The 6,720-nt window shown below is 44.8% G+C and overlaps 1 protein-coding gene across 5 annotated transcripts in view; it reads right to left on the bottom strand.

Moving 5' to 3' along the window:
* PIK3R1 (phosphoinositide-3-kinase regulatory subunit 1) overlaps positions 1–6,222 on the bottom strand; it is an 85,471-nt gene extending 79,249 nt beyond the window's left edge. Inside the window, exon 1 of one of the 5 annotated variants that reach the window (XM_006913101.3) lies at positions 5,991–6,222. The gene's annotated coding sequence lies outside the window, so the exon portion shown is untranslated. Of the gene's footprint in view, positions 1–5,032; positions 5,392–5,990 lie in introns of those variants that run through there. The other 4 variants (XM_025047776.1, XM_015590459.2, XM_025047777.1 and 1 more) reach the window with 4 other exon arrangements.
* Positions 6,223–6,720: the final 498 nt, after the last annotated feature.

Genomic DNA, 6,720 nt, shown 5'->3' with positions numbered 1-6,720 from the left:
AAAACTCAGCAGCCCAACGCATTGGCAGTGTCTCTATAACCCTCCTGAGATCAATGAAGCCTAAACTATCCAGATTGGCAGGCTGCTTGTTGCCCAGATTCACAAGATTTCACCTCCAATTTCTCTGGCTATGAACACTTGTCCATTGCACTATTTCCACCCAGAGCTAATATAATTATTCACAAAGTAAAGGTTTTTATATGTGGATAATGTCCATCATCTACAATTTAATGTTTCTAAATAACCAAGACAGTTTTGATATCTAGGTTCCAAGCTAGTACATACGTAAAGTTACTATAACAAAGGGTCTTTATAAAGGAATCTTATGAACAAATAACAAATTAACTTATATAACATCGTATGCAACAGTTCAAAATTTCCTTAAAGGAAATGATTTTGCTCTTGTCTTTCAATCCAGTTAAAGACCTGCAATACCATTAATCAGAAGTGTATTTCTTCTCTCTGCTAAGATAGTGAGCAATTCTCATTCTGTTCCTTAAAATAATGCCTGATGCCTGACAAGAAATAACCATGACTTCTTAACGTACAACTGCTTGAGAGTAAAATTTCAGTTTAACCCTCTAACCTGCAGGCATTTTGGCAAAGACTCAAACAAAATTCTTTGAAAAGTTCTCTGACTTTGTTGACTTACTCCTTCCCGTTTTATAAAGAACGAGGATTTAGCAAACTTGGTGGGAGGCAGGAATAAAGGATATTTTAAAATCACTTTAAATAAATCAAGAATATATCCTCATCATATGATTCTATCCCATGATAAAATTAGCAGTTTGGCACGGGGACCCAGCACAAAATGGGTCTTCAGTTGCAAAGGCTATGGAGGCGTTCCTGGGCCCCCAGCCCATTCTTCTCTATATTCCATCTCTCCGTCTTCGGTGTTCTAGCTCTGAGTCTAGGGCAAGCTCCCCACTTAAATTCACATCGTTTTTAAAAAACAAAAATCATAATTTAAAAATCTTTTCACTTTTCCTATATGGTGTTCTGGTAATCATGAAAATCAAACTGAACTAAAGTTAAAATTTCCTAGTAAACAATGAATTTCAACCTAAAATGATGGGCTCAGGATAAATTTTATGGTATACAAATTTCATCTCAATTAAAACAAAATAAAAATGATAGGATCAGATTAATCCTGAAGTCAAAGTCATCAAATGTTTCCACTCATTTTCAAGCCAACTAGAATATGCTGTCCGCTGCCATGCTCAGGGCTGAGTCCGTGCTGTGGGAAGGAAGCAGGGTGTCTAGATTATAACTGCTGTCTGCAAGCCCTTTTGGGGGACAGGACAAGCCCAGGTGAAAAAAGGAGGCAGGGCTCTCCAGAAAGCTAAGTGATGGGATGGTGCCAGAGCACTCACTGCAGGAGGGGCAGAGGAGAAAGAGATCCAGGCCCAGCAGGAGGCAGCTCTTAGTCTCAGAGGTCATCACCCAGGGGCAAGGAGAAAGGACGATGCAGGTGTTCACGCTGCGGCTTCCCGGGCCTGAGAAACATCCTACCACCCCAAAGAGTCCATTCGGGTTCTCTGCATCATTACTGAAGATGTGGCCATAAAATGAGAAGACTGAAGTAGATAATCTAAAGTCCCTCCTTTTGTTAAAAAACAATGCTATTTTGTAAAATTCTTAACAAGATTAGTACAAGCACTCGGCTTCAGACTCCAGCAGCTATCCCCATCAGTGCCTAGATTTTTAACCTTGGGCAAGTTATTTAACCTCTGTGGGGCACAATTTTAGCATCTGTGAGGCAGATTCAAAAAGCAAACCTACAGCTCAAATGATTATTATAAGGATTAAATGAAATTGGATATATAAAGCACTGAGCTCCATGCTTGATAATTGAGCTTAATATAATTAAAATCAACACAGTGCTTACTATGGGCCAGGCACCTCTCTCAGAGATTTGCATATATCAGCTCACTCAGACCTTACAACCACCCCAGGTACAATTATTATCCCCATTTCACAGATGAGAAAACAAGCAGAGAAGTTAAATAATTTGCCTGAAGTTATATAGCTAGTAAATTGCAGCTATGGTATTATTACCATTGTTACTACTATTATTAGTAGCACTGAATGCACTTACTGTCATTTTTACAATTCACATTTGAAACAGGAACATTTGCAAAAAATTTTCTTTTTCAATGCCTCTAAGTGCTGCAAACTGTTCTAAATGAATCCTGAAGCTAGGCAAAATTTAAAAAAAAATCTCTGCTGTCTCCTAACTCCTTTACAGAGTAAATACACAGATAGATAAAGACAAAGTGTGGACTTTGACCATCTAGTTCTTTGTCTAAGTTAGACAGAGTGGCTCAGCAGAGGTCGGGCCAAAGGAGACTGGGAAGGAGTCAAGGGTGTGTGAGTGTGGTGTCAGGCAGGAGGTGAAGTTAGGGGACAACTCCTCTCCAACAGGGTTGGGTAGCTGCTCTCTAGCTGCCCTCAGTGAGAAAAGATGGCAGCACTAATGCAATTCTCTAGCTCCTAGAGCTGAGCCCTGAGTCCAGACCATTGGGTGCCCAGTGAGAAAGGCAAGGGGCATGACACAATGGACCAGGCACCTCGCTTTATTATTTCACTCCATCCACTGGTGGAGTTGCTTACATTTTTGCCAGACTCCTGTTACTTAAATAATCTTGGGGGTGATCATTAACCTGAAAATTATTTTGACTACAGGTGCCTGTCAGTATGTATTGATTTACTTTAAGGAAAACAATGCTGGGAAGATAAAATCTCCAAAGATGTTTTTACAGTAGGGTTTTTTTTTTTTAAGCATAATTTATAGTATACTCATTCTACCCTTTCAAAAAAGAAAAAAAAAGAAAAAGAAAGAAAGAAAAACTAATATAAGCCAAACAGACAAGTTTATGAGTAATTACAGCCTATTTTTCAGTTCATTTGGCATAATGTACATAAAATGGCTTTTAATCACCACTCTTTTAGACAGTAATTCCAATAAGAGTGTTGGCAGAATTGTGGCAAGTAATCTTATGACAGGTATAGGTGCAGGAGACAGGGGTAAAAAGCAATAAATAATACGAATATTTAAAAAATTAATTATAACCCAAGTTATTAGTTAAAAGGTATTTCATAATTTATATTATGCCTTCTAAGGTAAAAAACGAAATTGATAATCTCTTCCTTCTAGTCATAAGTAACTTTCTCACATTCTGAGGGCTTCATTGAGATGCTCCATTCTCTTGCCTTCACTGGCAGATCCCTTTGCCTTCCAAAAGAGGGAGATCTATGGGAAGCCTGTCTGAAATGTAGAATATACTGAAAAAAGCACTTGCCATTTTCTTCTGCATTATGTATGATTCAGATGTGAGAAAATTAAAAGTAAAAACCCAAATGCTTTCTATATCTCAGCTTTCTATATTCTACCTGACCATAAATTGTTTTTAAAAGTGTTTATTCACCGACTCTTCATTCAATAAAACACATTTTGCAAATTTCAAAAGGCAAACACAATAAAAGTTGAACTAGATCTGTTCCTGTTTACTGAGCATATGGACAATCTTTCAGAGTGGACGCCTTTTTAGAATACTCCCCTAAACTACCTAAAAGAAAATTTCAACCAACATACTAACCTAAAAATTACATGCATTCATGAAAAAATTTGATTAAAGGTATGGTCAACACTTTTAACAACACAAAATTTGAGTTAAGTGGAATATGTCTACATTTAAGGTACTAAACTCCTAAAATCAGCTGTGCGATTAACATTCCCAGCAGATACGACCATCACTGCTGTCGATCACCTATAACTTACTGTATCACTTGTTTCCCCAAACCAACATTATGCCGCATGGATTTCCTGATCTTAATAAATTTAAATTTCAAGAAGTAGCTAAAGACAATATAATTAATCAATGGGAAGTGAAATGCTTTTTTACATTGGCTATCAGCATCATAGATGTGAAGACAGTGATATCGTTTTACGAAAAGCAGATAAAAAAGCAGATAGTAGTGTACAGTGCAGAATTCTGTTATGCAACTGACAAGAACAGGTCCCAAATCAAGATGAAAGTTAAAAAACAAGTGCACGTGACAGTTTGAAAGCCAATATCAGAAACCTAAAACTTTCTTCCAATCATAAAAATCTATACATTCTATGAAAAAAGTATGACTCTAATACCTACTTGCATCTGGCATACACAAGCTGCAGAGGCCAGCAGTGATATAACCCAACACTTCTGCAAGGCAGACGGGCTCCTTCACTGGTTTTTTTAGTTTAAACTTTGATTCTGAATCAAACACACCTTCCCAAACTTTAGAGGGATGCCCCCAAAGAATCACTCTTGAGATATTTTCCTTGTAACCACCAAATCATTTGCTTCCCAAAGTTTAAGTAACTTTTGTTCCTAAGAAAACTATCATCTACTGCTTTTGGACTGTTTATTTCAAGAACAGTGTAATCTGTCAAAAATTATCGTGAGGGGGTTATTTTATTTTTCAACAATAAAAGATGTTTGTGGCTTTCTGTGCATAAGTTACCAAATTCCCAATGATTTACACCTTGAAGACGCAATACTCTGATCTGATAGCCTGCCTCGAAATCCAATCTGTCCACTACTCCAATCTTTTTAAGCTAATACCTCAGCATGTTCAAAGCTGCCAAAATGCAACACAAGCTGATGAAATATTAAAACGCAATTCCACATAAAGCCTGGGTCAGTAAGCTTTGTGAATGTACCCCCTAACAACTAAAACTTGCACCTCATCACACTGCAAGGACAATCTCATGAGGCATTCAAAACCCGGAACTGTTCGCTCGCACTGACTGACAAAGAGGAAAAGAAAAGAAAAGAAAAAAAAAAAAACCTTATCGCTTCTAGTCATAAAACCCCCCATAAGAGTAAACTCAGACTCTGATACCAACATCACTGCAGCTCCACCAAGGATTAACGATGGAAGTGAAACCTTTCCTATATATTAACAGTACCCGGGGAAGCATAAGAATTTCCCCCAATTCAGTTCATACACATTTCTGCATTCAACATGTAACAGCCATTCCACTCACATCCGTACATTTCATACTCCAATTCTGGTTACCAAAGTACATTTCTGGACTGAAGTGGTTGGCCTGAGCTTTTCTGTTCTCTTTGTCTTGTGATTTGCAGGGCAGTTTCTGTCCTTGGGAAGTGAGTGTCAGAACTGTGGTTTCCAGACAATTCCCCCACGATCTTTCAGAGGCGGCTTGCAAGCTCTTCCTCTCCCGAGCCGGCTCCATATTGCTGGACAAATCCCACCAGTCTAGCCCCGCGCGGCAAAAAGCTGTATTTCCGGGCTGTTTCGAGACCCTATTAAACGCGTCTCCAACAACCTGCACTGGCCGGGTGGGCACTAGACGCCGAGTTAGGGCCCCAGGGAGCAGCCGCCCCAAGGCGCACTTCCCCCACCCCGGAAGAGGAGGGAGGAAAACTTCAGAAGGCGGGGGTTGGGGGTGAGCTCCGAGGACCACCGCGGCCCCGCCCGCCCAGGCAAGAGCCGGCCCAGCGACCCTGCTTGCAGCTGGAGGGCGCGGAAGAAGGCATCGCTCCTTTCCACTAACGCAAAGGCAGCGATCAGAGTACTCTCCTCTGGTGAAGGGCCCCGAAAAACTGCAGCAAGGCGACAGTGGGGACCCTCATAAGTGTACGGTGACGGAGGGTTGGGGAAAAGCCCAAGGTCGCCTGCAACTCCGGGGATGAATGCGTTCAGCGGCGTGCAGAAACCAGCTCGGAAGCTGACTGGGCAAACGGGAGCCAGGAGGTGGCCGGCAGCACGCAGGACGCTGGCTGCGAGCGAGGCCCCCAACTGTCCCGCGGATGGGAGATGCCGGCAGCGGGGAGGACCGGCGGCCAGTCGCTTTCCCCCGGCTCGGCTCTGCTGAAGGAGAAGCGGCTGCTGGTGACAGGAAGAGAGTGGCGACAGCCGCGCGCGCACGCACCGCCTCCCCCTCTCGAGCGCACGCACCCGGACCCGCTGCCGCCGCCTACCTCTCCAGCCGGCAGGCTTCCTTCCTCTCCCGGGCCCGGGCTGCAGCGGCGGCCTCCTGCACGCACGGCTCCGACGCGCCTCTAACCCAGCTCCAACCCACCGCTGTTCCCTATCCGAGCTCGCCGTCTCCAACCCGCTTGCCTGGCAGCCTTGCCGCAGCTGCTCTTCCTCCAACTCCGCTCCAGCTGCTCGCGACTCCTCTCCGTGCGCCTGCAGCTCCAGCGCTCGGCACTGGCTCCGCCTTTGGTCCCACCCCTCGGGCCCCGCCCCCGAGCCCGCGCCAACCAGCGCCCGCGTCTCCGCCCCTCTCCGCTGGCGCCGCGCCCTCGGCCGCTGCCACTCTGGGTGCCCGCCCCCAAGCCGGCGGCCAAAGAGGGGCGGAGCTCCCGTCCTAAGGACCCTTCCTGTCACCCGGCTAGCCTTCCGCCCCCGCCGCGGGGATGCCCTGGGCGGCCGGGTAGCTCGCTACCTAGATTGTGGAGCGCTCTGGGTCTGCACCCTCCCGACGGTCAACCTGCTGCCGGGCGTCTCCGGGAGGAGAGGCGGCGGGGCTGGGGGAGGTCGAGGACAAGTTCAGACTTAGAGGCTGCGTCTCTAAACCGAGAGTCTTGAAACAAACCCCAGCCTCCTTCGAGCCTCCAGCGCCCGCGGCACAGTGGCTGGGGCAGGAAGACTTGGATTCCAGGGCTCGCCAAAACGGGGAGGCCCTGCAATTCCCGGTCTCGCCAG

Source organism: Pteropus alecto, unplaced genomic scaffold, assembly GCF_000325575.1.
Source record: "Pteropus alecto unplaced genomic scaffold, ASM32557v1 scaffold20, whole genome shotgun sequence".
Lineage (NCBI taxonomy): Eukaryota > Metazoa > Chordata > Mammalia > Chiroptera > Pteropodidae > Pteropus > Pteropus alecto.
Note: the sequence above shows the minus strand (reverse complement) of the source record. Positions and strands in the feature narration are given on the sequence as shown.